Here is a 24007-nt window from a genome sequence, read left to right on the forward strand (position 1 = left end):
GGCAAATTATTTAACCTTCTTGGCCTTCAGTTTTCCCATTGGTAGAAAAGGGGCCATAATGGTATCTGCCTTATAGAGTTGTCTTGAGAAGTAAATGAGTTAACAGTTCTTAGAGCAGTTATTGAGATTTAAATAAGCTCCAAGTTAGAGCAGCACCCAGCCTAATGTCCATGTAATTATTCCCATGGGCCAGTCTGAGGTTGAGTGACTGGGGCTGGAGAACTGCAGGCCAAGGGAATGAGTTGGGGCTTCCATCAGCCCTTCAGGGTTCTTGCATCCCACTCCACCAGCAGCGACCATGGGCTCTGAAGCCAGACAGCCTGGGTTCAAATGCTGGTTCAGCTCTGTGCCATCGCGTATGTTCTTGACCTCTATAAGCCCTAGTCCCCGCCTCTGTGAAATGGGGACAATTTAGAGTGGTGAGGAGTGTATGCAAAATTGTGTCTGGGAAAATTCTCCATATAAACAGAGGCTATTATGATTCTACATACTACCATGAAGAATGAACAAATCTATCTTGGAAGAAATACAGCCAGAATGCTTCTTAGAAGCAAGGACGGCCCAACTTCTCTCATACTTTGGTCACGTTATCAGGAAGAACTAGTCCCTGGAAAAGGACATCATGCTGGGTAAAGTAGAGGGTCGGTGAAAAAGAGGAAAACCCTCAACAAGATGGATTGACATAGTGGCTGCAACAACGGATTTAAGCATAGCAATCGTTGTAAGAATGGCAGAGGTCCAGGCAGTGTTTTTTTCTATTGCATAAAGGGTCGCTATGAGTCAGAACTGACTCAATGGCACCTAACAACAACAACAACATTATGATTTTGATGTCCCCAATGCTGGGGTTGCTCTAAGGCATGGACTGCACTGGAGGAGAAGCTGCTTGTTTCCCGGTGTGTTGAGCCGTGTGAAGAGGGCTCATCAGGTATCAGGCATCTAGCTGATATGTAGAGGAAGAGCTGAAGGGCAGGGCATGCATGTCTGGCCCCAGCTGTCCTTACTCAGGGGAAGGAGGCTAGACATGCTCATCAACTCTGGGAAACTGCAGTCCTGGCTGGAAGCAGCTGCTCAGTTCCCTGTACCCACCCTTGTTGAAGGCGAGAGCAAAGTAGGACCCACTACAGAAGGAAGGCAGGGGTTCACAGGATAACTGCTCCAGGCCTTGGGAAGATGGGTCTTAATCTAGAGCGCATGGACTCAGTCAGATTTGGGTTTGCATCTTGCGAGACCTCTTATTCTCTGTGTGCCATGGATGAGACAACAACATGGCCCTGCCATTCTTAGGGTTGTTCAAGGTTGGGAGGGGCAATGTCTAAGCAAGTACTTTGCCGGCCCTGTGAGCATCAAGCCAGGAGGGACACTCACTCCTGACAAACGGAAACCTCATCTTCTGGACCTTGGGGTGTTACCTCACTGTCTCTCTTTCCTAGGAATCCCATGTCCAATTCAGAAGCAAACCCTGTCAGTCACACCTTCAAATATGTGCTGAATTCAGTTACTTCTCACTACAGACACCCTACCTAAACACCTAGAATCTCTTGTGAAGATCATTGCAGTAGCCTCCTGGCTATCTCCATACTTATACCTCTTAAACATTTCTTCCCTCAGAGCAGCCAGTGTAATCATTTAAAAACATAAGTTGGACCACGCCATTCCTTAATGTCTTCCCATCTCCCACAGAATGAAATCTGAAGTCCTTACAGGACCCTTCAGGCCCTACACAATCTGTTCCCATCCCTCCTCTGTTCTCCACCTACTGCTCCCATCTTATCTCCCTACTACTCTTTTACCAGGAGCTCTGGTAGCATAGAGCCCAAGGCACTTGACTGCTAACCAGAAGACTGGCAGTTCAAACCCACCAGCCACTCCTCAGAAGGAAGGTTGGGCAATCCTACTTCTGTAGTGATACTGCCTTGGAAACCCAAGGAGGGGTCGCTATGAGTCGGGCCGACTCCATGGCACATAACAGCAACTCTTTTACCAGCCAACTCCATTACCATATAGTGGCCTCCTTACTGTTCCTCAAACAAGCCAAGCATCCTCATACCTCAGGGCCTTTGAGCTTTCTGTTCCCTCTGCTGGGAATGTGCTCTCTGAGAAATGTGTATTCCTTGTTCTACCAATTCATCCTGGTGTCTGCCTGCATGCCACCTAATCTATGAGTCCTGTCCTGTCCACCCTATAAAATGGCAAACACCCTGGTCACTAGTCTCCTCCCTTGCCTGTTGTTAGGTGCCCTCCAGTTGGTTCCAACTCACAGTGACTCTGTGTACAACAGAACAAAATGCTGCCTGGACCTGTGCCATCCTCATAATCATTGCTATGCTTGAGTCCATTGTTACAGTCATTGGGTCAATCCATCTTGTTGAGGGTCTTCCTTTTTTTTTTTTTTTTTTGCTGATCTTCTACTTTACCAAACATGATATCCTTCTCCAGAGACTGGTCCTTTCAGACAATATGACCAAAGTATGTGAGATGAAGTGTCACCATCCTTGCTTCTAAGGACCATTCTGGCTGTACTCCTTCTAAGACAGATTTGTTTGTTCTTCTGGCAGTCCATGGTATATTCAATATTCTTTGCCAACACCATAATTCAAATACATCAATCATTCTTTGGTCTGAAATCTGAAGTCCTTATTCATTGACTAGCTTTTGCATGCATATGAAGTGATTGAAAATACCATGGCTTTTGGTTGGCACACTTTAGTTCTCAAGGTGGCATCTTTGCTTTTTAACACTTTAAAGAGGTCTTTTGCAGAAGATTTGCCCAATGTAATATATCACTTGATTTCTTGCCTGCTGCTACCATGGGTGTTCATTGTAGATCCAAGTAAAATGAAATCCTTGACAACTTCAACCTTTTCTCCATTTATCATGATATTGCTGATTGGCCCAGTTGTGAGTATTTTTGTTTTCTTTATGTTGAGGTGTAATCCACACTGAAGGCTGGAGTCTTTGATTTTCATCCCTAAGTACTGCCTATATATTTATTTATAATGCCCAGTATTACCCAACATATTTTGTCTAGTAGTAGTGGTGTGTATTTGTCTCTCCCCATTACATGTACGTTCTGTGGGAGGAATTAATGTATGCCTTTCACTAGTGCATTTCCAGCACCCAGGACAGTGCTTGGCATGTATTAGATACTCAGTAAACCTGGGTTGGTTACATTGCTGAATTAAACAGACACAAGGGTTCAGGAAGGCACATTGCCAGTGGTGTCAGAGCATGTTAAAAAGGAAAGACCTGAGCTGGGCTTGTTTGTGTTGGGTCTGACATAGAGAAAAAAGGCTTTGTTCAGACAGAATCTGGGGAGTGGCCAGTAGGTTACTTTCCAGGTGTCTCATGGTTAGGCCCAAGGGACTCCTGGTCTGGAGATGCATCACTTAGATATGATCCCCACCTGCATGTTCCCTGTGCTGTGAAGAAGGAAGAGTATGCTCAGGGCTCTTGGCTCTTTCTCTGGGCTGAGGGGTCAGGGCCAGGTGCCAGTTGGACTCCCAGAGGAGCTTCATCTATTCAGGAGGCTGGTGACAGAGGAGGAGTGGGCCATCAGACATCCCTCTGAAACACACAAACCCCAGTTTGAGCACTAGTGTGCCACCTCTGCCACCAACTCATCCTGTGACCCTGGGCAAGCCTTTGTCCCACCCTGGGCCTCAGTTTATCTATTTCTGAAATAAGCAGTTGGACTCAATAAGTTCCAATGCTCCCTTTGGCTGTTGTCTATCTTATTTAATAAGTAAGGAAACTGAGGTCCAGAGAGGTTCAATGCTTGGCCTGAGGTAACATGGTAACATGAGCAGTAGAACTGGCCCCAGACCTTAACTCCCACCTTTTCCTGACTTAGAGAGCTGGTGCTCTTTTCTCATATCTAGACTTGTTTCCCCAATTAGGCTTCAGGTCCCTCAAGGCTGGAACCACAACTGGTTCCTACTTCTCCCAGCCTTTCAAGATTGGGCAACCAGCAGGTGCTGACTGAAGGCTTGGCGAGTGAGAAAGGGAGTCAGTTGCCCAAGGCCACACAGGGAGATGGCAACAAAGCCAAGATTCCCACCAGGTCTTTTTGGTTTCCTGGAGCTCCCAGATGGATTGGAGTTCATCCATTCATCCAAAAAATATCTACGGAGCACGTACTATGTGTTGTTGATGTTGTTAGTTGCCATCCAGTTGATTCCAACTCATGGCCACTCCATGTATGCAGCGCAGAGCTGTTTCATAGGGTTTTCATAGGGTTTCTGTGACCTTTTGGAAGTAGAATGCCAGGCCTGTCTTCCAAGGTGCCTGCCTCTTTGTGCCTTCAAACCACCAATCTTTTGGCTAGTAGTTGAGTGCTTAACTGTTTGTGTCACCCAGGGATGCCTTATCATGCTAAAACAAAACAAAACCAAAATCACTGCCATGGAGTCAGATCCGACTCATAGCAACCCTGCCTTGGGTTTCTGAGCCCGTATCACTACGGAAGTAGATCACCCAACCTTCCTTCCGAGGAGTGGCTGGTGGGTTTGAACCGCCAGCTTTCTGGTTAGCAGTCAAATGCCTTAGACACTATGCCAGTACTACTGTAATGCCAGGAATACAACAACAACCAAAACAGACAAGGTCCCAGCATTCAGAGGCTGACCATCTAGTAGGAAGCAGCAAATGTGAATAAGTCCGCACACAAGATCATTTGAGATGGTGATAAGAGCTATGAAAAAGCAAAGCAGAGGGGCAGTCAGTGACTAGGATAGAGCTGATTGGGTCTGGTTGGTCAGAGAAGGCCTCTCTGGGGAGCCAAGATCTGTAAGAGAAGAAGGAAAATCACACAGGGCAGAGGGAAGGCAAGTGCAAAGGCCCGGAGGCAGTGAGAATCCCTGTGTGTGTGTGTGTGTGTGTGTGTGTATGTGGTGTGTGAATAAGAAGGCTAGAGTGTACCTGAAGTTGGTGCTTGAGGGGGTGAGCTGTGAGAAAGGAGCTGGAGAGATAGGCAGGGACTAGATCATGACCCCATAAGAGTTTGCATTTTATTCTAAGTGAGATGGAAAGTCATTGTGGGAAGTAGGGGGTTAGCAGAGGATTGATATATGACTAACATTGTAGAACTATCATTCTGACTCTGGAACTTTTTGCTGTTGCTTGTAGAGGGACCATGGGGGTCTTTAGTCTTTTGCTCAGGAGGAAGGAAGCTTCTGCCCCTAGGCAGACAGGGGTGGTGGATGACAGGCAGTGTCCACAGCATCTCTTCAGAGAACTGTGCCTATGGTTCTGGTCCAGAGGACCACAGCCCGTGTCCTTCCCCCATCCCCCAGGATCCCACCAACTCCACCCCCAACATCCCAGGGGTGTTACAGAGTACCGTGCCTGCAAGATGTCTGGGCCCCCACTCCTTGATTATATTAATGCCAAAATGTATTAAAGAAGCGTGGTAGAAATGCCATTCTAATTGTTTCGTACACACGCCACTGGGAGGGAACTGATTGGACACAGCTCACAGGCAGTATGTTAATATGCTATTTTCATATGATGATAGCTTTGCATAATCTTCCCTTCTCCCAGCTTTGCAGGGACCTGTTGTTAACCAAGCCCCAGGAGAGAGGGGGAAAAGGCAATTTGACTTCAAGTCCACTCCCCGCCACATTAATTAGTCATGTGGCTGGGGAAAGGTGTGCTCACTCAGTACAAAGTAGACTTTATAATTTATACACCAGCTGTTTCTGTCCATTCTCCTCCCTGCCTGCCTCTAATGAAATCGTGTTACCAGAGAACTGACTGGCGTGAATTGAGCCTTTAATCCCATTGACCCTGGCCTGGCTGGTGGGGCCTGGGGGGAGGGGGGCTTTCAGCAAGGGGCTATGATGGGAAGACCCGGCAGGCACCACCCTCCTGTCCCCCACCCGGGTCTGCAGGCCCACACAATGGAGTAGCTTGGCAAAGGAAGGGGGTGCTGGGAGCTGGGGGCCTGCTTGACTGAGCAGCCCTCTTGGGGATCCCTAGAGGCTGGGATGGCACACATTTATTGCCTCGTCTTCTGAGATCCAGCGAAGCACAACATTCTCATCTAGGTTGTTCCTTTACTTAGAGAACAGGCCAGGATACACTGCACAACCAATGAGCTAACGCTTGCTTTTCTGGCCATGGGGGTTGCTGGGAAGACAGAGACACGATTCCACAGAGGGAATTGCTGTTCCAGCTCCCCCAGTCGCAAACCTAAAGTCTCCTGACCATGCCAGAGCCCAGGGTCCCTTTCTGGAGAGGAGGGGTGTGGCAGAGTTGGGGACAAACCTCAGTCCTGGCTTCAGTCTGTGACCCCAGAAAGGCAGTGCTGAGAAGTAAAGGTCAGAAGGATGCTTCTCTTTCTTTCCATCTCTGCACCTCCCACCCCCACCCCAAACACACACTAAAAAAAAAGAAGGCCAAGCAAAACCAAGCATCCAGAGCTGCTCAAGCAAATGTCTGCAAAACAGCGCATTTGTCGAGCGGGAATAAACACAGCAATTAACACCATGGCAGCCTCTTAAACAAACACATGGGACCGTCTTGTGGATGGGGAAGGTTCAGATGCATCTGTTGGAAGGGCCAGAGGTTATAAAGAAGCAGCTCGATTTGAGGGAAGCTGAAAATAAGGATGTTCAGGCTAAGATTCTGGGGGGTGGGGCAGGTCTGAGGTGATGATGAAGAGGTGCGATAAGGTGCTTACAGTGGGGCTGGAGTGCTTGATGGAGTAGTAAGTAAATGGGGTGAGAGTGGTCACAGGGCATGAGTTGCTGATGGGATGGGATGAGGGGGAGGGAGTGGTTTCCTGGCTGCCATGTTTAATATACTGGAAACAACAATATCCTCAGATGGATGTAAGGACTTCCTATCTGGGAAATCACTGTGAGGTAAGATGAAGAGTCCCCAGATCTCATTTCCTGTGAGGACCTAGCCCAGGCCCAGACACACTCCAGAGTCTTCTGCCCATTGGCTGGCCTTTGTGGTCAACTTCTGCCCCATCTGTAATGGTAGACTCCTCTTCTTCCCCCTGCTAACTCCTGTATCCTTCAAGAGTCAGATCAGATGTTACCTCCTCCAACCAGTCATCCCTGACTGGCTGAGTGTCTTTGGGGTGCTCTGGGGACTGCTGAGCCTACCATGGCCCACATCTTTCTCTCCTCCACTCTTTGATGGTAGGAGCCATCTGTCCATCCCTTGCACCTAGCATGGGGTGGGACAAGATTACCTCGAGCTGGCCTCCTTCCTTGGCCGGTCCTCATTTTACTCATCTGTAAAATGGGTTTGATGATTTCTCCCAGATGTTCTGGCTGCCTGAGAGCCCCAGCTGGATTGCCTCAGGCCTAACACCACACATTATCCTGCTACAAGGAAGGGAACATTTCAAAGCCACTTGAACCATGCTGTGGGCATCCAAGTTGATTTATTAGCACTGAAATAGCCAAAGTACTTCTTTTGCTTAATGGCACTTTAAAAAAAAAAAAATCTGTAACCAGTCCTCTTATTAATGAAAGTGTGGGGAACATCAGGGGAACCTATCCAGGGAGGGAAAATGAAGTTGTCATTTTTCAACATAATTAAACTTGGTTTTCAAAAATCTCCTGATCTGAAATGTGAATTACGCTAATTACTTCTGGTGGCTGCAACATTGATTTCAGTGTTAAAGTTAATGGACTTAATGGACGTTGCTTTTCCCTCAGACGTGGCTTGGGGCTTCTTGCTGAAGGTACTGTTTGTCCACCACAAGGGGCTGCCTCTGGACCCACTAAATCCTCTGTCCTCAGCTTCTGCCGCCTGAGGCTCCCACTGAATTCACTCCTTCTTGTCAGGCTCTGTCTCTGGTCCTGAGGTTTCAGGGGGACAATTGTCCTTTCTTCCTTTAGGTGGATGTAGGTTGAACCCTACGTCATGCTCCCACAGCATTAGGTCCCATGAGGGGACACAGAGGAGGATAAGGAAGGCAGTCCCTTCTCCTCCTGGAGTGATCATGGCCTAGAGGAAGGCTGGCAGGAGCCGTTGGAAGGCCTCAGGGCAAGCAGGACACAGACTTGGAGCCGGAAGCTTTCTCTGCCCTGAAGGGTCCTCACTGATGGCTCAGTGGTGCCTCTGGGAACAAAAAGGAGGGAGAGGCAGATGTGGTGAAGGAGGTGGGAGGTGTCTTGCTCCCTGGAAGAGGGAGTGCAGGAGCTGGCTAAGAAAGTGGAGCGTAGGGATGAGCAAGGTGTGGAGGAGGCCCATCGGGCAAGAGGAGCTACTGGGCACAGCCAGACTGCAGAATGCTCCTTGGGTGGCTGTGGTGGTGGTAGGGGAGGCCAGGGTGAGAAACGTGGACCTGCTGTTTTTTCTCGGCCAGAATGAGATGGAGCCCTGGTATGATTAGCACAATCTGGCAGCTGGAGAACCCTCTCTCTGCAGGGAAGAACGTCTGTGGGATGCCCTGGGACTGGTTGGCCCTAAGGGGTAGGTCTAGTCACCTTCCCAGAGTCTTGAGTTTCCCCATTAAAATATCATCTTCATTAGGAGTTTGGGGTCTTTTCCTGAGAATTTCTCTTCATAGGGAGGGTGGCATAGCCTTACATATCTTCCTGACCAAAAGGTCACAAGGTAGGGACAGTAAATTATAATCTTGAAGACACACCAGCCTGCTTTGCAACCTGGCCCTGGCTGGTCCCAGTAGGAGGCATCAAGGGACAGGGAGCAGGTTCCCTCCAAGATGTGACCACTGTGGACTCCGTGTCCAGGTGGAACTGGTCACACACGCCGAGGTACTGGCTGTTGTTGTTGTTGTTATGTGCCGTCGAGTCGGCCCCAACTCATAGCGACCCCTCCTTGGGTTTCCGAGGCAGTATCACTACGGAAGTAGATTGCCCAACCTTCCTTCCGAGGAGTGGCTGGTGGGTTTGAACCGCCAGCCTTCTGGTTAGCAGTCAAGTGCTTTAGCCACTATAGTCTTTACTGAAGCCATTAGGCACAAAAGTCACCCTCCCTATGGGGGCTTGTGGCCACCAGGAGGCAGTCCCGAGTCACTGGCAGGGAATGCTGTTTCTGAGACAAAGACCCTGGAGCTGCAGGTGGGCAATCTGGAATGGGAGTTGTGAGGGGGAGAGCTGTAGAAGGAGGCAGAGGGACTGAAGGGGACCTTGAGAGATAAAGCTGCTTAGGGTTAGAGTGGGAAGGGTCTTGACTGTTAAGTCAAGGAGTCTGGACTTGATCTGAGTTGGATGGAGAGTCGGGGGGGGGGGGTCTGAGCAAGGGAGAGATGGAACACTTTGGGGCCAGAGGAATAGTGAGACTTCAGAACAGAGAGTAACAAGAGGCCATGGCAGGACCCTGTCAAGAGGAGGAGGGCCTGATCTCATTTCTCTATCCTTGTCCCACCTGACCATTGCCAAGTCCTGTTCAACTTACCTCACACATTCCTCTGAAATCCTCCTGGTTCTCTCTGTCCCCCACCCCCACCCTGACTCCTTAGTCCAGGCCACCATCATCTCTCTCCTGGACTACTGTAAAAGGCAATCTCCTACCTCCAGGACTCTTTCCATGCCTCCCACCATCCCTATTCCCACTTAGGTCAGCTTTATCTCTGATACCCAAAATCTGACCCATCACTGTCCTATTAAAAATAATAGTGGCTAACATACACAGTACTTGATACAAGCTAGGCACCATTTAAGTGTTTTAGGTGAATTAACGATCTTAAACTTTGTAATAGTCCTATGAGATTGATACTACGAGGTTTGGTATTTTGCCTAAAGTTATACAGCTTAGAAAAAGAGCCCTGGTGGTGCAATGGTTAAGTGCTCAGTTGCTAACCAAAAGGTTGGTGGTTCAAACCCACCAGCAGCCACATAGAAGAAAAGACTTAATGATCTGTTTCCATAAAAATTGTAGTCTAGGAAACACTGGGGCATTTCTACTCTGTCCTATGGGGTCACTATGAGTTGGAATTGACCTAATGGCACACAACAATACACAGCTAAGAGGGGGCAAAACCAGGATTTGAACCCAGTCAGTCTCTGCTTCCACTTGTTCTCAATGATGGCATCAGAAAGATCCTGATCCTGTTCAAGTCCCTACAATCATCTACAAGGCCCTCCATAACCTGGGCACTGTTCTGCTCTGCTCTCCTCTTCTACTACCTCTGCCTCTTCATTCTGTGCCAGCCACATGGCTTCTTGGCTGTCCTTGAACGTGCCAGACCTCAGGACCTATGCACGCCTGTCCCTTCTGCCCAGAATGCTCTTCTCCTGGATGTCTGCTTGCTTTGCCCCTCTACTACCTTCATGTCTTGGCTCAAATATCACCTTCCCAGGAAGATCTCTCATAACTCTATTTAAAATTGCAACTCCTCCCCAATACCCCCTATATCCCTTCTCTGCTTTATTTTCCTATTTATTGCTTTCTGACATATTATACATACATATGAATGTGCAATTACATTTATTCTCTTTCTCTTCTCACTAGAAAGGAAACTTCATGAGGACCATGATTTTTACCTGCTGTGTTCATTGAAGTATCCCCAGTACCCAGAACTTTGCCTGGCATGTGGTAATTACAACATAAATTTGATGGAGAAAGAAGACAACCTGGTGGGCAGGCTACTTTAAAGATCATTTCTGGACCAGCAAAGATGTCTTGGTGTGGTTTGATCACTACTCACCAGGTGGTGTAGCAACACAGTTCCCTAGTCATCCCTCACCACCCCCACTTCTCATACCCACCACTAATTGCTCTGGCTCAGTCCCAGCTAGTTGGACTTCCCACATCAATCAAGATAGTCTCTCAATCCCTCTATCCTCCCCCTCTGCACAACACAGACTCAGGCCATAATAACAATTATAACCACTTCCATTTATGAATGTTAATCATGTACCATACACTTACCAATGCACGTATGCGATGGAAACTGTCATTAACCTCATTCTGCAATTTAGCAAATCAAGGTTCATGGAGGTTATGTGACTTACCCCAACTCAGGTGAGTTTGACACACATCCTATATTCTTAGCAACTCTGCTCACCAGCCTCTGGATGCATGCTGAACACCTGGTTGAATACACATACAAGCTGCCCAGCATCCAGGTGCAAAGATGTGGATGATGTACTGAGTCTAGTCAAAACTACACCAGAAGGTGGGTGGATTGTGTGGGGATAGTTCCTGTGTGTGTTTGTGGGGCTGAGGAGCTGAATATGGAAACCTGGGTCACTGACAGAAGCAAGTGGCTGAATTAATTTCTCATTGAGCTGAAGTCAAGCCAAATCTGCTTCCCTACAGGTGTTAGTTGTTCACCTGTTAGCTGGAACTTCAATTGCAGTTGATTTAAAATCCCAACACCTGTGTCCATCACCCTAAACTTTACCATGATTATAGACCCTACAAAGTTCCTAATCCCTGTACTTATGGAGTGTCCTTAGCCTCTGACAGGCCGGACCTATGTAAGCAGGGAAATTTGGTTATTATGTAGAAGAGTTATAATAAGAAATATGACTGCAAAAGCCAAGTCAGTTGAAATTGGACTATAATTAAATGCTTAGAAAATTCTATGCTTGGCTCATTTTAAAATCAAGTGCTTCTTTGTAGCAATTTCCTTTCTTTAATTACAATTTCCTGTCTAGTTTGACATTTACAATGCAATCTTGGGGGACATGTTTGTGATTTATTATTCCTGCTCCTATCAGGATATCACTGTGCAGAAATGAGTTTATAAAATAAGAGCTCAAATTATTATGGCCTTTGACCAATAAAGCAGGCTCATAATTTCAGGCCTGAGAGAAGATTACCATTTTTGACAACCTAAGGCAGAAATACAGGAGGGGGGAGGGCACAGTTTGGGGAATTCTTTCCATGTTCAAAAACACTGTGTAGTCTCCATAGGGAAGGCCAGCTTTGGAGGCAGAAAAACATGTTAGTAGCTCCTCACATATGTACAAGATTTTGCTGCTTTGAAGAATATTCACTGTCAATAATCACATCATCTCTGGAGGTAGATGAATATTGATGCCCAGAGAAGCTAAGTGACTTGTTCAAGGACACACAGCCAGAAAGCAGTGGTCTTAGAAATAACATCCAGGTCCAACTCGGTGAGTCTTTTCCGCATGATATAACAGCATCTCAAAGGCCTGAGAAGTGACCTGAGACAGGGAAGATGCCCTCAGGGTGTCTCTGGGTAGGCTGGCCCATCTTCTTTCAGTGGCAGGAGCCGCGATCAAGCCCTCAAGTAGCACATGGCCCATCACCAACATCTGAGCAGCCAAGAGAGGTGGTTGGGGCTGTTGGCCCAGCTCATGAAAGAGGTGGCGTCATTTCCTATTTTCTTTTTCCTATCATCTCAAGGTTTTATCCAAGGAGTGTTGTCTGCTTATTGGCCTGCATCATGCCTTTATACCTCTAGGCTTCAAAGCTCAGTATACAAGGGTTTACCTTTGTTTGCACATGTGGATGTACAATTGCTCATCTATGTGCATGCCTAGGTGTTTTTGTACACTTGGGGGCTGTTGTATGGGCACCTGTGCACATATGTAGTGAACACATGTGGTGAGCATAGGTAGGTATTTGGGTGCTTGTGCAAAACCATATATTATAACCCCACCCCATTAGTCATAATCTAAAGAGGAGAAGGCCAAAGTGGGCACACAAAGTTATATGCATCAAAATCATGAAAGATTCTCAGTTTTAGTCTCTTTGGTAAGGTCATGAAAGAGATGAGAAGGGCAGGGGGAAGGTGAGTCTCTTGGGGATTGTGGATCCTTCATCTCTGTATTTCCCTAGAACATCTTGTGGTGAAGGCCCCAAGTGGTCCCATCTATGGGTGGGGGTTGACTTCTGGTCAGGCCAAGCTTACCCACTGGCCTCTCTGAGGCTGGCAAGTATCTAGGGAGTAAGCATCCTCCATCCTACTCCCTTCTAGAATGCCAGCTGGCTCTATCCTGTGGTCAGGGAGAGGGTGATAGCATCTTGATGATGGAGAGCACAGGAAATGGGTTAGATGTCTAGTTCCAGACCCTAAGCCTGAGGCATCTGTGGTCATACAAGAGTGGGTTGGGTGTGCAGGTCTGGAGGTTGGGGAAAAGACCTGAGCTAGGCCTGAGGTTTCTGCCCTCGACACCTGCCCTGTGGTTTCCAGCCTCAGTGTCTGTCCTCAGCTTTGACTCTAACTGAGCCGCTAGGATCATAACAGACTCCAGGGTGCATGGTGAAGGGGCTCTGAGGGAGGCTGAGGCCAGGCCCACCATGGAGGCAGTGGGTGCAATAAGGCCAAGGTCAAGGTGGTCACCAGCAACTGGGTGAAGGGGGGTGTTTGTGGAGCTTCTAGCCTAGTTAATAAAAAGGGCTTCTGGCCCTAGAGGAGGGGTTTCTAAGATGCACTCTCCTACCCCTCTCTGGATTCCCCTCAGGAGTGGGAACTGGGCTTCCACTTTATCTCACTTGAAAGGAGCCGTTATGGGAGGTAAATCCCCGTCTCTGGCTTTTGGCCTCAGATTAAGTCTGTCCAGAGACTTGTTTGTTGCCTGTGAAAATCCTTTTATTACTTCAAAACAATTTTAAAGCAGAATGTATTCATATTTTTGAAGAAAGAGAAAGAATCATATCCTTACTCTGGGATGCTGGTTATGAAATCCAAATGGATGGGCCAAGGCAAATCCTCTTATAGTGCCTCCCTCAAGTCAAGCTCTGGGGAGATGAGGGAGGGACTGGCCTTGCCTGGGCTGATCCACACTTTCTTTCCTCTCCCACACATGTGCCTCCATAATACACATACACACACACACACATGCACACGACTGGTCCCTACCTGTCTATAGTTACTTCCTTGAACCATCATATTGTTCAGGAAGCCTGAATAGCTATTTGATTCCTATCATTCAAAAAAGAAAATCAAAGCTCAGATAGGGGAAGTGGCCATCCCAAAACTGCCTAACTTCACTCTGTACCCTTCAAGGTCAGAATTTTCTCTCTAGAAATTCCCAGACCTTCAAGTGCAGGTCTAAGGTTCCTCCCAGATTCCTGACCCCATGAGGAGGGCCAACCTGGGTCCAGGTGATTGTGGGACAATAGCTCCTTCCTACCTTGGACTCTGAGGCCTCCTGCCCTAACTTTCTCAAATGAGACAAAGAAGTTGGGCCCAATTTAATGCTGCTGCCTTCACCATACTCTATTCCTTCAAACTCCGGGACCAAATAGACAGAAAGACCTGTGCAGGAGAAAATGGTTTCCAAAATAGATAGAAATCCATGCATTCATCCCTCCATCCATCCAACAAGTACCACTACTGTGCTTTTAGCATAGAGTGAGAGAGGCCACAGTCCTGCCCTCAAGTTGCTCTTGGTTCTATGGGAACACAGACAGGAAACAGAAAAATAATTATTTTAAACGCTCCCCCCCCCCAAAAAAAAAAACAAACTCACTGCCATCGGTTCAGTTCCACTCATAGTGACCCCTCCTTGGGTTTCCTAGACTGTATCTCTATGGAAGTAGATTGCCCAATCTTCCTTCTGAGGCGGCTGGTGGGTTTTACCCACCAGCCTTCTGGTTAGCAGTCAAACAATCCAGGTAGGTTAATAAATACTGTGACAGAAGAAGTACCAGGAGCTGGGGGAGCACAGAGAGGACATTTATCCAGCTGTAGGTGAAGGCCATGTGAGGAGAGAGGAAGGATCTTCTAGGCAAAGAAGGAGGATGGACAGTGTGTGACTAGGGTCTTCCAAGATGTTTGGCTGGGGAGCAAAAGGCAAGAGGGTGGCAGGCTGCAGGCCCAGGGACTGCCCCTGTTGAGTGTCTACAGGGTGTCTAGGATACCTTTCCATGGCCCCAACTGGCCTCAGACCTTGATTCCACTGTTGCATGTTAATCAATGGGGAACCCCACTCTAAGTCCTGTTTAAAAATGTAACTATCTCTGGAAGAGACAACCCAAAAGATGTGTGTCACATTCTCTACTAAATGCTTGAGGGATGTCATAACCCTTAGAGGCAATGAAGCCAGTACAAATTGCTCTGTGATGGTAAGGACGCAAGCAATGGTACATTTCCTTATATTTCTAACACAGATTAAATCTGATCCAAGCCCAAGCTCACTAAGATTGGCAAGCAATCCAACACCATTCATATGCAGGAGGCACTCATCCCCTCCTTCTTAGTTTACAAGAACCTCAGGGGTTTCAGATTCCAGAAAACCAGAGGCCTTGATCCCCAGATATGGCTGTCTTTGCTCCTAACATAGGCCCATTCAAAGTCAGTTCCCTGTTCTGGGACTCACTTCCAAGGCCTTGGAGCCTGGTGCTCAGCTTCCACCTGTTCTCCAGTGCTGATAGGAAGCCAGATGCATTGTCTCCAAGGCTGCTCTGACAGATTCTGAGGGCTAGATAACTTGAGGGATGCCCCAAAGGAGGCTCATAGTTGGCCTGGTGGCCTAGAAATCCCCTTTAAAAACCACAAGTTTGAGTTGTTGGAAAATCCATACCGTAGATTCTTCTGGGAAAGGTCCATCTGCATGTCATCCGTTCATTCTCCTGCCAAAGGCCCTCCCACCCAGCCTCTCGATCCCTTGTAGGCTGACTTAGCTCTGTGACAATTCAGAAATTGTGCATTCAGGGAAGATTAGGTCTGACTAACTGCTTAATTGGATTTGAGAAAGGTCATAAAAATGGGGTGCTTGACATTCTGGGGTCCTCAGCAAAGTCCTGTAGCCTCCCTGGACTTTTTGCAGCTGACCTCTTTGCAGCTAGTGCCCGAGCCTTCAGCCTCTTGGTCTAGTAACTGGGAAGTTATCTGCCTAATCAGACTAATTAGCACTGGGGACACAAAGTCATAATCTACAAAGAATGCAAATGCCAGTTTTACAAAATGAAACGCCATATGTGCAGTAATTAGCAAACCACGGGCACATTTTATAAATCATATTTATTAGTTTGTAAACAAATCAAGCTCTAAATGAAATGAAAGATGCCATTAACTGAGACTGCAGCAGTGGCAGGGCTGAGCAGGCCTAAAAATGGGGATCTGAGGATATAGGGTAGAAGTGCCCCAGGAACCCTGCCTGGGAACGCATCAATCTCCATGTAACCTCCCTATGGCCCTGGTATGGGAGGCAGGGATCTGTGCCTTAGCTAACCGATTCATGGCCCACTTGTCTTCCCACCAAAGCCTCCTGGCTGCCCACCTGCCTAGCAACCCATGACTCTGGCTAGTTACTCAAACTAGGACTTAAACAAGTAATTGGTTCTGTTTCAGTTACTTAGTGCCACTCTGACCGGAATATACCACAAATGGGATGGCTGAAAAAACAAGAGTTTATTCTCTTACTGTTCAGGAGGCTAGAAGTCCGAGTTCAAAGTGCCAGGCTCTAGGGGCTGGGTGAAAGCCTCTCGACCTTGGGCTTCAGCTCTGCCTCTTGCTCCCAGGCCACTGAAGCTAGAGGCATCTCTTCACTCAGGCAGCTATTGGCTGCTGAGGCTAACAAGCCCAAGGTTGACAAATAAAATGGCACAGTCCCAATGTTACCAAACCACACAGCACGCCATTAATTCAAGTGCATTGAAAGTCCCAAGGTCAGCAGAGCATGGTGGACTGCTGAACAACAACACAGCTACATGTAGGGGTCAAGCGTGCCATAAGCTAGAGACCATTCCCAAAGCTGTTTCTTATATTTGGGAAGTAGACCACATACCCAAAGGCAGCTACTCAGCTGCTCACAGTAGATTCCGCCATGGAGTTGATTACCAGTCTCATCATGGGGAATACTATATCCAGTTCCCCAGCCACTCAACCAGGCCCAGCCAAGTTGACACACAAACTTAACCACCACAGGTTCCCACCATAAAGACAAGATAGCATGCATCAGGTCAGCACCAGGTCCCTCCTTCCTTAATTTTGAAATCATAGGCTTCTTTATCCACTGATACATCTCTGGTGCTTTGAGGAATGTGTAGAAAATACCTCAGTTAAAGGGACTGCATATAATGATTAAGCCTGCTGCCCTGCTTTTCTGCCTCTTTTGTCCCTGGAGAAAAGCTTGGGAGAGAGGTTGATTTTCTCCTATGCTGCATCAATGTGTTTTCTGGTCAATCCAGCTAAGGACATGCCTTGCACTCAGCCCTGCACTGGCACTGAAAGTGTTGAAATGGAAATATATGAGTAAGTCTTAGCTAACTCTTATAAGACACTGGAGATCTTGAGAACCCTTCCTGATAGTGACCATGGGAGTCACATTCTGGTCAACACATTATGCTACCCGCTTCTTTGATGCACTGTTCCTCTTTTCCTTTGGAGAGCACCTCTCTCTGCCCCATGTGGCCTTGATAAGGCTGTCAGTCCAGGTGCCCTGGCATACTTCCATCACAAGGCGAGCATGTGACCCAAGGTAAACTAGTCATAGGACTGCACACCCTGGGCCCAGTGACACAAGCTGGATCCATCAGACGCCTTATCCAGATATTCTGAATAGAGACTAGGGGCAATGGCATTGTCCACTTCAGGATAGTGTGTTGGTTAATACTTTGATCACCTGATCTGTTCTATACAAGGAGCAATGATAGTAAATTATATAAAGAAAAACACAAAAGTTCATAGGCAGATTGAAAAATGTGATTAACACTTCCATGGACCAGGAATGAAATAAAAATTTAAAATGGTGAGTGGAACTGAAGCCATAAATTTACTAGGTTCAGAGTCTGGAAGCAAGCAATGCAGTCAAGAGTTCAACTCCTACAGGACTTGAAGTTGAACCTTGTAGGTTAAAGAGGACTAAGTTCTCCTAAAGGATGGGAGGGATGGATGGTAAAGATGCAGCTTTGTGGTCAGGAATGAAGGCAAGGTAACTGCTTACTGTGTAACTAAGTAGCATCCCCACTACATCCAAGGGGAAGGAACTACAGACTACTGGAGGAGAAAAGAGCACTCAGTTGTTAAGTGAAAAGTTTTTGGTTTGAATCCATTCAGCAGTTCCATGGGAGAAAGACCTGGAAAGCTGCTTCCATAAAAATTACAACCAAGAAAACCCTACGGGGCAGTTCTACTCTCTCACACGGAATCACTGAGTCAAAACTGATTTGCTAGAACATGACAACATTTGTAAGACCTGGCTTTACCAGATGGGAATGGGTGAAAACAGAGAGAAGAGAAAGAAAAAGGAGAAGGGAAGAAAGAGGAACAAAGAAGAAAAAGGAGAGGAAAAAAAACACAAAATGAGACTACAAATGAACATTCCAAGCTATATAAAATGATTTATTGTGAAGGAAAATAACAAATCAGCAATCCAAAGCAAAATTCACTCTGTTAGGTGCAATCAACTCCGTTCTGATCACAGAGACCCCATGTACAACAGAATGAAATGCTGCCCAGTCCTGTGCCATCCTCACAATTGTTGCTATATTTGAACCCACTGTTGCAGTCACTCATTGAGTGACTGACTCGTTGACTTGATGAGCCAATCCATTTCATTGTCTTGTTCTTTTTTGCTGACCTCCTACTTTACCAAACAGGATGTCTTCTCCAGAGACTGGTTGCTTTTAATAACATGTCCAAGACAAAGTCTCACCATCCTCCCTTCTAAGAAGCATTCTGGTTGTACTTCTTCCAAGGCAGATTTGTTTATTTTTCTGGCAGTCCACGGTATATACAATATTCTTTGCTAAAACCATAATTCAAAGACATCAATTCTTCTTTGGTCTCCATTATTCACTGACTAGCTTTCGTATGCATATTAGGTGATTGAAAATATCATGGCTTGAGTTAGGCACACTTTAGTTCTCAAGGTGACATCTTTGCTTTTTAACACTTTAAAGAGGTCTTTTGCAGCATTTTGCCCAATGCAATATGTCGTTTGATTTCTTGACTGCTGCTTCCATGGGTATTGATTGTGGATCCAAATAAAATGAAATCCTTGACAACTTCAATATTTTCTCCATTTATCATGAGGTTGCTTATTGGTCTAGCTGTGTGGATTTTTGTATTCTTTATGTTGAGGTGTAATCCATACTGAAGGCTATAGTCTTTGGTCATCATCAGTAAATTCTTCAAGTCCTCTTCACTTTCATCAAGTAAAACTATGTTGTTGTCGTTAGATGCCTTCGAGTCATCTCTGACTCACAGTGACCCTATGTGCAACAGAACGAAACACTGCCTGGTCCTGTCCCAGCCAATGTGTCAATCCATCTGGTTGAGGGCCTTCCCCTTTCTCATCACCCCTGCACTTTACCAAGCATGATATCTTTCTCCAGCTCTCACATGTGTATGAGGCTACTGAAAACACTATGGTTTGGGTTAGGCACACTTTATTCTTCAAAGAGATACCATTGCTCTTCAGCACTTGAAAGGGTCTTTTGCAGCAGATTTGCCCAATCATTAGATACATTATCTAATGTCTTGACTGCTGCTTCCATTGGTGGTGTTTGTAGAACTAACTAATATGAAGTCATTGACAACTTCAATCTTTTCTCCATTTATCATGATGCTGCTTATTGGTCCAGTTGTGAGGATTTTCATTTTCTTTATATTAAGGTGTAATCCATACTGCAGACTGTAGTTTTCAATCTTCATCAGTAAGTATTTCAAGTTATCATCACTTTTAGCAAGCAAGGTTGTGTTATCTGCATATCACAGGTTGTTAATGAGTTTATCTCCAATTCTGATGCCACATTCTTCTAATATAGTCCAGCTTCTCAGATTATTTGCTCAACATACAGATTGAATAAGTATGGTGAAAGGATGCAACCCTGAGACACTCCTTCCTGATTTTAAACCAAGCAGTATTCCTTTGTTCTGCTCGAAGAACAGCTTCCTTGTCTGCGTACAGGTTCCTCATGAGCACAATTAAGTGTTCTGGAACTCCCATACTTCTTAATGTTATCCATAATTTGTTATGTTCCACACAGTTGAATGGTTTTGCATAGTCAATAAAATACAAGTAAACATATTTCTTAAGTAACATTCTTTACTTTTAGTCAAGATCCATCTGACATTAGCAATGATATCCCTCATTCCATGTTCACTTGTGAATCCAGCATGCATTTCTGGCAGTTCCCTGTTAATATACTGCTGCAACCATTTTTGAATTATCTTCAGCAAAATTTTACTTGCATATGATATTGCTTGATAATTTCCACTTTCTGTGTGATCACTTTTCTTTGGAATGGTTAGAAATGTGGATCTCTTTCAGTCAGTTGGCCAGGTAGCTGTCTTCCAAATTTCTTGGCATAGATGAGTAAGTGCCTCCAATGTGGCATCTGTTTGTTGACACATCTCAATGGCTATTACATCAATTCCTGGAGCCTTCTTTTTCACCAATTCCTTCAGTGCAGCTTTGACTTCTTTCTTCAGTACCATTGGTTCTTTGATCATATGCCACCTCCTGAAATGGATGACCAATTCTTTTTGGTACAGTGACTCTATATTCCTTCCATCTTTTGATGTTTCCTGCATCATATAATGTTTTGCCCATGGAATCTTTCAATGTTGCAACTCAAGGCTTGATTTTCTCTTCAGTTCTTTCAGCTTGAGAAATGCCAAGTGTATTCTTCCCTTTTGGCTTTCTAACTCCAGGTCTTTGCACATTTCATAATAATAAATGACTTTGTCTTCTTGAGCTGCTCTTTGCAATCTTCTGTTCAGCTCTTTTATCTAGCCATTTCTCCCATTTGCTTTAGCTACTCTCCATTCAAAAACAAGTTTCAAAGTCTCTTCTGACATCCATTTTGGTCTTTCTTCCTTTCCTGTCTTCTTAATGATCTTTTTGCTTTCTTCACGTATAATGTTCTTGATGTCATCCCACAATTCCTCTGGTTTTTGGTCATTGGTGTTCAATGTGTCAAATCTATTTTTCAGATGGTATCTCAATTCAGGGGGTGGGATATAATGAAGGTCATATTTTGGCTCTTGTGGACTTGTTTTAATTGCCTTCAGCTTCAACTTGAACTTGCATATGAGCAATTGATGGTCTGTTCCACAGTCAGCCCTTGGCCTCTCCATCATCTCTTTCCACAGGTATTGTCAATTTGATTTCTGTGCATTCCATCTGACGAAGTCCACATGTATAGCCACAATTATGTTGTTGAAAAAAGGTGTCTGCAATGAATAAGTCATTGGTCTTGCAAAATTCCATCATGCTATCTGCAGCGTCATTTCTATCTTCAAAGCCATATTTTCCAACTACTGGTGATTCTTCTTTGTTTCCAACTTTTCTATTCCAATCACCAGTAATAATCAATACATCTTGATCACATGTTTGGTCAATTTCAGACTGCAGAAGTTGGTAAAAATCTTCAACTTTTTAATATTTGGCTGTGGTGGTCAGTGCATAAAGTTGAATAGTAGTAGTATTAACAGGTCTTCCTTATAGGCATATGGATATTATCCTATCACTGACAGCATTGTACTTCAGGATAGATCTTGAAACATTCTTTGTGACAATGAATGCCACATAATTCCTCTTTAATTTGTCATTCCCAGCATAGTAGATCATAAGGTTGTCTGAGTAAAAAATGGCGAAATCCAGTCATGTCAGCTCACTAATGCCTAAGATACTGATCTTTATGTGTTCCATTTCATTTTTGACAATTTCCAATTTTCCTAGATTCATACTTCATACATTCCATGTTCTGTTTATTAATGGATGTTTGCAGCTGTTTCTCCTCAATTTGGGTCATGTCACATCAGCAAATGGAGGCACCAAAAGCTTTACTCCATCCATGTCATTAAGGTCAATTCTGTTTTTAGATGGCAGATCTTTCCCAATTGTATTTTGAGTGCCTTCCAACCTGCGGGGCTCATCTTTCAGCACTATATCAGACAATGTTTCAGGGCTACTCACAAAGTTTTCCAGTAATATATCAGACAGTGTTCCACTGCTATTCATATAATCTTCACTGGCCAATACTTTGAGAAGTGGATGGCCCCTTCCTTCTTCTGAGTCAGTCATAGTATGGAAGCTCTGCTGAAACCTGTCCACCATGTGTGACCCTGCTGGTATTTGAAACACCAGTGCCATAGTAGCCAGCCTCACAGCAACACACAAGCCACCACAATATGACTAAAGATAAGTAGGCATAAATAAAACCAGAACCAACAGAAATTCGGGAAAAGAAAGATATGGTCATTGAAATTAAATGTTCAATAGGTGAAATAAACTCCATACAAGGCACACTTAAAGAGAATAGGAAGTATAGAACTGGAGAAATCCACACAAAATGCGTTGCAAAGAGAGTTAAAAAAAATACACACACACACACACACACACATATAAGAGCAATTGGGAATTATGGAAATTAAATTAAAAGACTCTAAGATACATCTAATATAAGTTTCATAAGAAGAGAATGAAGGAAATAATAGAGAATCAATATTTAAAGAGACAGCTGTCAAGAATTTTCTAGAACTGAAGAAGGATGTGTTTTCAGATTTAAAAATCTACCCAGTGTATCGAGTTGCACCAAACAAAAACCATAAAACCAAACCCATTGCCACTGAGTCAATTTTGATTCATAGTAAACTATAGGACAGAGTTGAACTGCCCCCACAGGATCTCGAAAGATGTGAATCTTTATGTAACCAAGCTGCCACAGGCTGCCACACCTTTCTGCCATGGAGCAGCTGGTAAGTTTGAACCACCAACCTTTTTGTTAGCAGTTGACCCTTCGGCCACTGGGTCATCAGGGCTATTAAGGTGCCCAAAGAAGTGAAAAACTGAAGTCATCCAGCATGGTTTTCCTCAGCCAAAGTTAAACAAGGCAATACTCTGTCTTCTTCATTCAACTCTCTTACTGTAATCTAGTGTACTTTTTGCAGTGTATTCAGTGCACCCCCTTTTTTGGTAATTTTGCTGTTTTAAATGCCCCCCATGTATAATGCTGAAGTCTTGTTGTCTAGTGTTCCCAAGTGCAATAAGGCTATGATATGCCTTACAAAGACAATATGTGTGTTAGATAAGCTTTCTTCAGATATGAGTTACAGAGCTGCTGGCCATGACTTGAGTGTTAATGAACCAACAATATATGCTAAATAAGGTGTCTTTAAACAGCAACAAATATAAAACAAAGTTATGAATTGATTGGTGGATAAAAATGTTGTGACCAGAAGGCTCTATATTTCCTCTAGGAGCAAAGCTCCTAATTCAGTGTTTGTCTGAATTATAGAACATAACTTCCATGAATAAGGAGAATTAACTGTAAAGTAAAAGTGATTTTAAGGCCAAAAACATCTTGAGATTTAAAGAAGGTGCTTACTTACTTACAAGAGAAACAGTTCAATAGGAAGGTAGAGTCATATTGAACCTTTTTTTCTCTTAATAATTTAACATTTAAAGTTCAGAACTATAAAGAAAAATTGACAGTATATTAAACAAAATATAATGCAAAAAATGAATTGTAGAACAAATGAAAAACTGACATCATAATAGAAAGATCTGATACTCCTTTTTTAGAAACTTATGGAATAGGTTAAACCATTAGTAAGAACATACGCCATTGAATATCTATGATTGAACTACCCAATTAATAACATTTATTTAATGTGTGCATATAAACCCTGCATCCAATAATTGAAGAGCATATTTTATTTTGAGGTACACATGGAACATCAACAAGAATTGACTATAACAAGAATGCAGTAGGTCACAAAGGAAGTGTTAGATACTAAAAAATTGTATCATTAATTACATATTCTATGACTCCAGTGCAAAAAAAGTTAGGCCTCCAAATTCTCCTTTCACTTTCTTTGTAATTGTGAAGGTACTGTATGTATAAAGGAAGATAAATAAGATACATGTAACTTAAAGAATAATAATAAAACATCTGTGTAACCCAGATTTAAAATGCAATATATTTAAAATGCAGTATATCTCAGAAAAGTTCTTTTTTTTTTTTTTTTTAAATAATTTTCTTTTTTATTGTTTAAGGAACAGGGGCCAGGTGGATGCCCTGCATATTTTGCAAGGACGACCCCTGATGTGTCCGCTCTGCTTTACTTACACATAAGTATACGATTACATCATTATTCTTTGATATTTCTTTAAAACAATCAAGTATTCAATCAAATACTGTT

Source organism: Orycteropus afer, unplaced genomic scaffold (assembly GCF_000298275.1).
Source record: "Orycteropus afer afer isolate SDZICR_OR568_19922 unplaced genomic scaffold, OryAfe1.0 scaffold00014, whole genome shotgun sequence".
NCBI classification, from domain to species: domain Eukaryota; kingdom Metazoa; phylum Chordata; class Mammalia; order Tubulidentata; family Orycteropodidae; genus Orycteropus; species Orycteropus afer.